The following is an 11628-nucleotide window of genomic DNA, read 5'->3' on the forward strand; positions in this document are numbered from 1 at the left end:
AGAGATTCCAACTTTAGTTTATTAGGTTTAGGAATTCGGTTATCTCGAGAAGGAAACCCAATTCAGTTAAGAATTCGTTCACGGGTAATTGCAATTGGTAATCAATATAATCTTTATCTTCACTAAAATCCAACTAGCTTAGGTCCCTTTGGGTTTGCTTTTTCCTTTGATTGTTTTACTAAATCTTTTCAGACTATCTGACACTTAATTAACCGCTTGTTCATGTTTAATCATAGTATAGTAACTTCATCGATTTTGTTAAGGTTAGATAACAAAAGATGCTGCAGTAGTTCTAGGATCACCCTTTCCCGTGAATATGACCTTAATACTCGCCATTTGTGTTAGTCCGCATCGATAGGTTCACTGCCTTAGATTTTAGCTACACAAATAGCCTATTATCTTTGCAATTAAGGGGTCTGTAGTGCCATGGAAATCAACTGCACCCTATTTCCTTAATTTATCATATCTTTTTTCCCTGTTCTCCTGTGGTCCTTGTAGTTCTTGGTCATGTTGCTCAAAGTGTGCTTGTCCATGAGTTTCATGTTGTGTATAAGAATGTGTAGGAGATCCAACCCTATTACTAGGTTGATCTCGTGATGGATGATATGAGGCTTCCATTGAATGTGTATCAGCCGACTCCTCTCTCCTTGGTGGTGCCCTATAGACATGCAAGACTATATTATATGATAATGTTTAGCAATGCACATGTCATGTCATACTCATATGTATGTTCCCTATGGAACCTATCTCGGCTCTGATACCTAAATATGTAACACCCTATTTCTTTACTATTTAGATATCCCAAGTTTTTATTTAGTGTATTAACACAATCATATCATGGTGAAACAAAGTCAATATATTATTTAAGTATATTAAAGATCATAAAATTTTTATTCATATACATGTGAAGTACATGTACAAATATAATACAAAATATATGTCTTTATCATGTGGATGCTTATGATACAAGGAGAGAGAGAGAGAGTGAGGGTTCATCCGGTGACCTTTGCTCCATACTTTATTTATAATGCTATATGCTTCAAATAGTCACACCTCAAGCTTCACTATCTGGGAAAAATAATTGCGATTTAGTGAGTTGCGACTCAATGAATATAAATATCAATTAAATTCTAAAGAAACAAAAATAAACAATTAATATCATATCAATCCAAATATGGTTCATTCAAATGCAAGTGCTAATATATTGTTTATTTATTTTTCATGTGAAACAATTGCCATTTGATTTTGCTGGGCAGCATATAACATGTGAATCATGTGATTTCCTTTGATAATTTGTATTTGCCATATGATTTTGTAAATATTTTCCAAGCCGGTCACAACATCTTTTTAAATCCGTATGTAAGTGCTTAAGTGTCAAATTTGCATTGAACTTATAAACACTTGTATATAAACATAATCAATCAATAAACAAACTACATACATTTAAATAATTAAAACAACTCACCTCAATCACATAATTTCACCACATGTTCACGCTAATCTCAATCACACAATTTCACCCAAGAATTCAATCAATATTTACACTCACATTTTATATATTAATTACGTTATGGACAACCTGTATTTTCTTCTCGAGCTTCATCGATGTCTCGAGATCCTAAAATATGACATATATTTGGTCAAAAATATACCTACAATAAGTGTTTACGCTTGGTATACAATTAGTATATTTTCAGGATATGCCCTTTATATGTGTAAGCTTAATATTTATGCACAATTCTTTCCTATTGGACAGCTTGACCTTGCTAGACATGAGAGTGAATAATTTTCACCACACAATTCTAAATTTGTTGGTTCCTTTTTTTCTATAAAACTAGACACACAGGGCTATAACATATCCAAAAATTATCACAATATAAACTCTTCATAATTAATGATGAATTTTTGAATCTAAATCTACGCTCTGCACAAAAATAGTTTGAGCAAGTCTCATTCAGTTTAAAATTTCTCAAGTTACACAAGTCCAATTGAAAAATCCTACTCTAGAAACTTCATTAACATATAAAGGAACAACTTTCATGTTTTGTATTTCTCCTAATTATTCTTTTATGGCTATAAAAATAGGGGTATAAAATTCTGCTCTGAAACAAAATTTAGGGACTATGAAATCACTTCACACTATAATCATATAATTACAATTATAATATAGAATAAAAATAAGTAACTTACCCAAATCAATAGCTGAAATAAAAAAGATTTAGGTTAGGAATTTGAGAGAAAAAAGGAAAGGAATTATATATAGATTTTTTTTTTATACGAGAATTATAGCTTAATAAGGAGATACACTAGAGTTTTCTAGTGTTTTTATTTCACAAGATAAGGACACTTCCATACACATCCACTACCTCCGTACACATCCACTATCTTATATTTATTATTATTATTATTATTATTATTATTATTATTATTATTATTGTTATATTTTAATCAATTATCAAATAAAAGTCCAAATCAATCTATATAAATAAGTCAACTAGATTCAATTTCTTACATATTTATGTATTGACTACACTTCAATTTTATAATACCTCAAATACATCTTATATTACACATACTAAAATATGCCATTGCAATGCATTTTGACAAATACAAAACAAATGAAAGATGTGGAATTCACATAATCAAATGGAATGATTTGAGATGCATATATTTAAGTGTATTTTATGCAATACATGCAAATTTAAATGAAATGCTTGTGGTTAAGGTCGGGGATGTTTTACAAGATTCTTAGAACATTCCCAACACACTCTTTATTAATTATAAACAATCAACTCTCTATTTATACTTATATTGAAATTCATGTGTGTTTCAATAACATTCTATTTTACTCTTTCGTCAATCTTTTTATTAATATAAAAAAGAGATAATAAATAAAGAGAAAAATATAACACTTAAAAAATGAAAAAAATATATATATATTCTTAATTTCTTTTAACTTTTCTCACTTTATGATAAATTAATAATTTAGGATTATTTAAAAAGTATTTTTAAAAATTTAAGGTACTCTTTTAGAGATGTGGCAAGGAATGTTAACTTCCCCTACACACAAATGTTGAAATAGAAGCAGGGGTAATTTCTCTCCTTTTTGTTTAATATAGTCCCAACACTTCAGTTGGGGCATATAAATTTTTTTCTATTTCAACTATTATTAAATTTAATGAGAAATTGATTGTATTATATTAATTTATATTTAATACTCATTAAAAATATTATTTATTTAAATTTATAACAAATTATTTAATAAGTTGTAATGAAATATTAATATAAAAATTTTGAGAGGCTAAATAAAATGCATATAAATATAAATATAAAATATAAAATATAAAATCATTATTATTAATAATTCTTAATCATGCCAATATTGTTAAACGTGTTTTATTCTTAATTCAGAATCTATAATCACAAATTAATAGAACATTTGCTATAAGTCACACAATTATCATTAACAATAAATCCTCACATGCTATAATTTTGGACTAAAACAATAATTTAAAACATTCATTATTTTCAAGGGCCTCCACCATTATTCTCTACAAGGCTTGTCCCCTTTTTCTTAAATTTTTACGTAAATATTATAAAAAGAGCTAAAAAATATCATTTTAGTGTCAATTTTTTTTTAAAAAAATATTGTTAATCAATATGTTATTTAAAAAAAAATATTGTGTAAAATATTTTAGAATACACACATCAATATTAGGAGTGAGAATTTGGGCTAGATGCATATTCAAATAAAAAAAAATTACAAAATATCATTTAATCCATTTACATGTTTTCGATTAAAACTCTAAACTAAGCTTTTTCTTACTATACTATTTCTAAAAGGATAGTTTTTTATATATATAAAATGCATATGAAATAATAAAAGTGTTTTTGTTGTTATGGAATAAAAAGGAATAAAGCCCAATTTGGCCACTGATTTTATTGTTTGAGTTCAACTTAGCCATTTTCTAAATTTATAGACATTTTAGCTCAATTTTTACGTATTTAGATTAAATTAGCCTTATTTTTTTATAAAAATAAGACTGTGAATTATACACTCTCTAGAAAGAAAGAGAATATAGTAAAAAAATTAAAAAATATTAATTTCTTACATTAAATTAAATTACTTAAATTAAATGATATTTATTGATATTTAAAATAATGTATTATATCAATGTTGGAAGATATAAGGGTGCAGGTTATGAATAGATTATGGAATAAGAGACAATCTGTTAAGAGTTGGATATGTGATCAATCTCCTAGGTCTATGAAAAAATTAAAGAAGAATAAGGAGAAGTCTTTTGGGTGGTTTATAAAATGGAATGAGACATAGGCTATGAGATAATAAAAGTCATGGATAAAGAAGATAAGCATACAGTCAACATTGAACAGAGAAGTTGCAATTTAGAGAGTGGAACTTGATAGGAATTGCCTGTCAACATGCAGTCTGTGCCATGTACTATAAAAGTGATCATCCTGAAAACTATATGGCACACTAGTTTAGAGAGAATTGAACCTCCTGAATTAAAAAAAAATGCCAAGATTCCCCAAGAAAAATAGGAGCAAGGACAAATAAGAGGTAAAGAAGAGATGAAAGTAATCTAGGGTTGGGAGCATCATTGACCTGTGAAGTTTGCAAAGAAGCTGGCCATAATATTAGGAGTTGTCCTAAAAGGACAGCAGAAATCCAGGTACTTAAGGTAACATGTTTTTTGATAATACATGTTCACTTTATGATAATTGGTTTTTAATTGTTTTTTTTTCTTTGTAAGGTTAAAGCAAGAAAAAACAAGAAGAAGCAAAAACTGACAGTAGTGAAGTTAACGAGGCAGCAAAAACATCAAAATGTAAACTGGCAAAGGAGAAGGGATCTAGTTCAACTGCATTGTATGATGTGAGCAGTTTTGATTTACTTAAGGAATTTTATAAATTAAAGCAGGCAAAGGAGAAGAGATAAAGTACAACTGGTTTGTATGATGAGAAGGGCAAAGGAAAAAAACAACACACCTTATGAGTCTAGATTCATCAGGGAGAGACCATCAGCTGCTGAATTTTGCTTAAGCCCTGATTATTTCACTACTGCAAGCTCACAGCTTGAACCTCAAAGGCATATAGGAGTTGTGAATGCTGATAAACAATATTATTCACAATCAAAACGAAGGAATTCAAAAATGAATAGCAAAGGAGCAGATGGTTATATTAACATGAGAACTGGAGTTGCAGAGCTACAAGTATATTTATTTATTTTTAGGTTCAACTACATGGTTATGTTCTGTCATTTACTAATATATTTAATGCCATTGTCGTAGTCTATAACACAATTACCAAAGCATTTATATGGTGGCGTGGAGAAACCTACAACTGACAAGACTGTGAATCCTGTAACAGTTGCAAGACTAAAGAAACCTTTTACACCAAAAGACTTTATTCTTCAAAGGGACCATATTAATGCCACATTTAAAGCAAGAGGTCTTCAACAGAATGGTAGTCCTGCTGTGAGCTCGAATGACTAGCATAATAAAAGATCAAAGAGGATATCAAATTCTACAAGACCTATTTGGAAACCATGAACATTGGAACACTTTGATTTTAGATGGTTATTTATAATGTTGTGGATTTGATTTCATTAACTGTTTTTGAGCAAGTTATGATCTTGCTGTTTTGGATTTTAGTTCATCAATTGTTTTTGAGCAAGTAGTAATCTTGCTATTTTGGATTTTAGTTCATTAACTGTTTTTTAGCAAGTAGTAATCTTGCTCTTTGCTACATTACTTTATTAGTTCTTTTTAGCAAGTTATGATCTTGCTATCTGGGATGTCAGTATATCATTCTTTTTTGGTTAGTTCATTATGTTGTAGTGTTGGGTTAAAGCAAGTTAATGTTCATGCATCTAACACTGTCATCTTTTGGTATTAATGCAATTCAGGTTCATTACGTTTATAACAGTTCCAATTCGTTTTTAATAGCTTCAATTCCTTTAGTTCCATTTCAACATAAAAATCATAATGCTGCAAGCAAATTTCTATCTTCATGCTGCAAGCAAATTTCTTTTTTCTTTTAGTATATGTTGATATATCCTTCATCATTCGTTTGTTCCCAATTAACTCCCATCTTATGAGTGCGGGTTGATAACTTTTACATTTTGCATATTGGATTAGGTGTAACTTTCATACTTCACTTTTTTATTTTTCTCAACTTCCTTTCCACATTACAAAAACATATTTTATTCTTCCTGAATATGTTGCAACATTCACATTATTCTTTATTTTCTTTCACCTACTTCTTTCCCACTTCATAACAATGTATTGCAACCTTTCAAAAGACTCGATAGCTGCCTTTCTGCCTCTTTGCGTCATTGTTTATCACATGTAAATAATTATTAACGATTATTAACCAACTTGCATCATTGTTTATCACGTGTAAATAATTATTAACCAACTTGCATTATTGTTTATCACGTGTAAATAATTATTAACGATTATTAACCAACTTGAACTAATGGGCCGAGAATTTATTAATGGATTAGGAATCCCGCAATGGGTAAAAAATTATGGGCTTAAGTATTTGGATAAAAATTGAATAGGATTTCTCAAAGGATTTGGCCAAATTATTAGACTTAGGCTAGTGCTAAATTTAGATATAAATAGCCGTGAAGTAAAACTTTGGTAAGGAAAAAAGAGTAACCCAACATAAAAGCGTCTTGGTCATGACTAAGACACTCAACCAATATAAGGTCATAAAACTAATAACAGCTTTCATCCTTATTATGAAAAATTACATACAGTGGCAGACATTGGGGGCAAGAAGGGCCATTGCCCCCAAAACTTTTTTTGATAAAATTTTTTATTAATATTTTTTATATTTCGAATTTTATCCTATAAATTTCCTAAATTTTTTCAATTTGCTTCCCCAAAAAACTTCCTGAAAAGATTTTTTTAACAAATATTTTTCATATTTGAGTTTAAATTCCATATACTTTTTAAAAATTTATAATCTGCCCCTTCAAAATTTTAATGCTCCATCTGCTACTCATTACATTCATGCTCGTCTTTAATAAGAAAATAATAAAATAATATATTACATACTTCTAATAGGATAAATATTATAAAACTAGAATCTATACCTAGGTTTACAATTTTAGATTTGTTAAATTTGGGCCAGTAATTTTATTGGCATAATGCAAAATTAGATATTTAGACTTGGCTCATTTAGTCATTTTAATACCTTAACTTTCAATTTAACCTAATAAATACTTAAATTTGTTTTATAATCTCTTAAATACTTTTAATTTTTATTTTAACGACTCTGTACTCTGTTTAATAATAACATTAAATACTTACGTATTATTCACGTGGACATATTGGATGAAACATATGTCAAAAAGTTTAAATAATAAAAAATACGAGTTGAGGCGTCTATCAAATTAAATAAAAAATTAAGATGTTAATAAGTTCATACATTGAAATTTGTATTTAGCCTACTTTTATTAAGCTAAGGTTACTTAATTTATTACACTTTTTTACATTAGGGTTATAAGTTTGGACTTAATTGGTTAGACTTGCACTTATATATATATATATATATATATATATATATATATATGTATATGAAGGTTTTCTTTGAACTAACTAAAATAAGTTTAGAATTAATTGATAATTAATATAATCTATTCTAATTCTATATATAATTAATTTAAATTTTTATCCTAATAAAATTAATTAGTGATGGATCTAATTTATCATAATTTTATATACATTCCTAATCCTATAAAAATTAATAAATTACTAACACTATATATATATATATATATATATATATATAATAGAGTTCAAATAGCTCAATCAAAATATTTAAAAAAATTGAAAATAAGAAATTAGAAAAAAGTAAAATATTTTTAATTTTATTTTATTGATATATTAAATCATGTGTACAAACTAATGGAATTGAAATGATCTTTGGATTGATCAGAAGATCCCTTCAATTGGATAGAATTCCTTACTTGAACGAAACTAAATCTTGTGGAATCATATTGAATATTTGACGACATATTCCATGCCTTACTAAAAAACTGATCCTTGTTTACCAACTACATATTGTCTAACTAAATCCAATTCTCTCTCGATATGTTCCTAAAAATATCTGATTCGTGCGAATTATTCCCTCAACTATCCATTAAGCACAATTTTGTAAAGAAATAGCCCACTTCTGTCACGACCCCATTTGTGGGCCCGTGACCAGCACTAGGTATTGGATAGGCGTAAGGTCATCGAATCCCGTAGTAAGCCTGACACTCACTAACTCAATTAAATCTCATCTCATTTTACTGATGCCACAATTTATCTTAACTGTTAAATTTTACATATTTAATTCGGTCTGCCAAAAGAACTAGGCGAGACCCGAAACTGCAGAAAATTGCAATTGATATATCTACTATTTCTACCGCAGAGAATCTAAATTCTTACAAGTCAGAAAACCGAATCAAACACGTCAACTGATGATGAAGGAGTCGGGTTGCTTGATAAGAGCCGCGGGAAGACTAACAAACTAAAATATGAAAAACAGTAAAATTGAGACCATCAGTCTCGAGAGTGAGTTAAAATCATATATCTCAAAAATAATTTCAAACACTTTAATAATACATTTATTTAATTTGAAATAAATATTAAGTCATGCAATAACATTCGTGTCATGCCATGCTTAAATAAAAATAAAAATATAACCTTCACATACAATGGGACGGGGTACCTCAGCAGAACCCTACTCTCAACATTAACATCTCGACTAATCTCAATACTAACATCTCAACTTTCTCATTGTAACAGAACTGGCGCCCAGAGAGCGAAGCTCAACCAGGATCCTTAAATCCAGTTCAGCCACTAATTATCACTAACATTCTTAGCCTTTCGGCTCTCTTACTCCAATAAGACTGGCGCCCAGAGAGCGAAGCTCGACCAGGGTCCTTAACTCCAGTCTGGTCACTTAGGTTTCCAAATAAGCTGGCGCCTAGAGAGCAATGCTCGACTAGGGACCTTTACTCCGGCAAACACACTCTATTAAGCCCAGAGAGCGATGCTCAACCAGGGCAAATCCTAAGCTTTCCTTTTTAAATTTACCAATTTACCCTTTTTTTCCATAACTCTTGGATCTATATCGATACACTCATCAAACTAATGTGTTCTACTGTTGTTCCATTCTGTGTCATTAAACAATAATAAATTCACTGATGAAGAACATGATATATATATATATATATATATATGAATAGTAATCAAAGAGCATGATACATATGAATAATAATTAAATGAATAATTTAAACTTGCAATCATTTAATCATAATAGTTATTCAAGAATTTATGCATGATGACCTCATATCTCTGCTCTGATGCCTCAGATGGAGCGAGCCGAACAGACGGATTTATCTAATCACGAAAAATAATTTATAATAACGCTGAAACAGTTGACAATTAACCCTAGGTCTAGATCCCTAGAACTGACTGTCTAAAAATCCCGACTCCGAAGAATTCTACCGAAAATTCGGCAGAACCTTCCTTAAAATACAGACATTTGCCCCCAGTAAAACGGGTCCAGGACCTGCTAGAAAAATACTTCAAATATTCGACAATTTATTTTAACGGGAGTCGGGTTCCCAAGATTTCACTATTTTCCTGACTCCGCCACACATCACAAAACACAACCTAAGGCAGGCAGTCCGATAAACAATTATTTTAACACATAAATATTATCTAATACTCAACACAAATCAATAAGCATATAATAAACCAAAGAATTCCAAAACCTACGGGCCAAAGAAAAATTTACCGAGACGCTTGATCGCTCGGTCGACTCGCCTCCAGCTGCCAGAGTCTGATCGACGATCCAAACGCACCAACGGACTTGAAACAATTCGCTAATGACAATTCCCGCTTCCGATCCGATCCCCGATCATCCGGAGAGATTTATGGATGATCTCGGCCGTCAATTTTTAAACAGAGTCTGATCGCTGGAAAATTAGTGTTATTGGAAAGTTTGTGACGAGGGGAGTCCGTTGATGAGCTCTGATCAGCCTAGCCTCTTCGGAGATGGCTAGAAAAGCTTAAAAACTGAGTTGCCAGCGAAAACTTTCCTTCGCTGCAACTTTCTTTTCCGGCAATCCTACAACACGATTAAGGGTGTAAAAGAAGGCTTGCACCTCACTGGTCATTTTGAGACCGGAATCTCTCGAAATGGTCGCCAGAAACTCCTTCTACAACGGTGAGAAGCTGCGATCATCCTCCGCTTGATTCGCCACACCGCCACCATCATGCTCGGAGCTGCACCCACCACCACCTGAGCAGGCGCCTCCCCATCCGCCAGCCGACGTCCCCAACCTTTCTCCCTCTTCTTCTTCTCCTTCCTTCTTTCTTTTCTTTCTTTTCTTCTCTACATCGGCAAAGGGTCCCTGAACTTTTCTTTCTTACCATTTGGTCCCTCATTTCGCCTTGAAAAATTTCTAACTAACCCTTAAACCTTTTTTTACCTTTCAATTAAGCCCCTAACTATTTAATTGGGGCTAAATTAGAATTATTAAAAACACACAATTACATATTTATCCTTATTTTTAAATATAAAATTACCAAAAAGCCCTTGCCAACATGTTTAATTATAAAAATACCAAACGTACAAATTTTCATGAAAAACCCATATTAATAAAGTTATACTTTTAATCCTTATTCCAAAATAAATTTCTAATTTAATCCTAACACACAATTAGATTAATTAATCAATTTGCTAATTATTTTTCAACTAAAATTTAATACCATTAGCTAATTAAAATACCATTTACAATTTCTTTCATGACTCTCAAATATAGAATTTAATTAAATATATTCATTTGGAGAAATTTTTGAATAATCAAAAATATAATTTATTTCTCAAAGAATTTACTTAATTAATTTCTTAAAAATTCAAACTAATAGGATATAGAAAATAGCTCATTTATTTATCTAGCATTAAAATTCTATTTAATTCATTCCAATTTAAACCAAATAAAAATAAAATAAAATAAATTTAAATAAAAACTCATTTATTAATTATTATTACTATTATCTTTATTAAAGAAAAAAAATTTGGGTATTACAACTTCTTTCTCGAGAAGAGATGGGAAACATGCTCAATATCATTTGATTGAATAGTTGACTGAGCTCCTTGTTGTTTGAAGAAACCCTCCACTTCAATTGATATTTTTTCACAAAAAGCAAACATGAGATAACAAATCCAGTTTTTTATTTTATAATATCTTATTTAGTATGCTTATTGTTAATTAATTATATCATATGGTTAATATTTAATCTATATACTAAACTAATTTTATATTAAAGGATCCCTCTAGAGACACACACATATATATAATTGAATTTTATTATTATATTTTATCATAAATCTAATTTGTGTATAATGTAAATAGAAATTTGAAGATATTTTGAATTCAAACAACTCATTCTTACTTTATTGTTAGTGACTCTAATGCAACATATAACATAATATAAAAGAAAATATCATTTAAGCTTTTTAATGTCTGTTTACTATTTAATAATTTGTTGCTATTGTTTATCATAAAAATTTAAAATTTATTTTTTTATATTCACTTTT

The sequence above is a fragment of the Ricinus communis genome, chromosome 6, assembly GCF_019578655.1.
Source record: "Ricinus communis isolate WT05 ecotype wild-type chromosome 6, ASM1957865v1, whole genome shotgun sequence".
NCBI classification, from domain to species: Eukaryota; Viridiplantae; Streptophyta; class Magnoliopsida; order Malpighiales; family Euphorbiaceae; genus Ricinus; species Ricinus communis.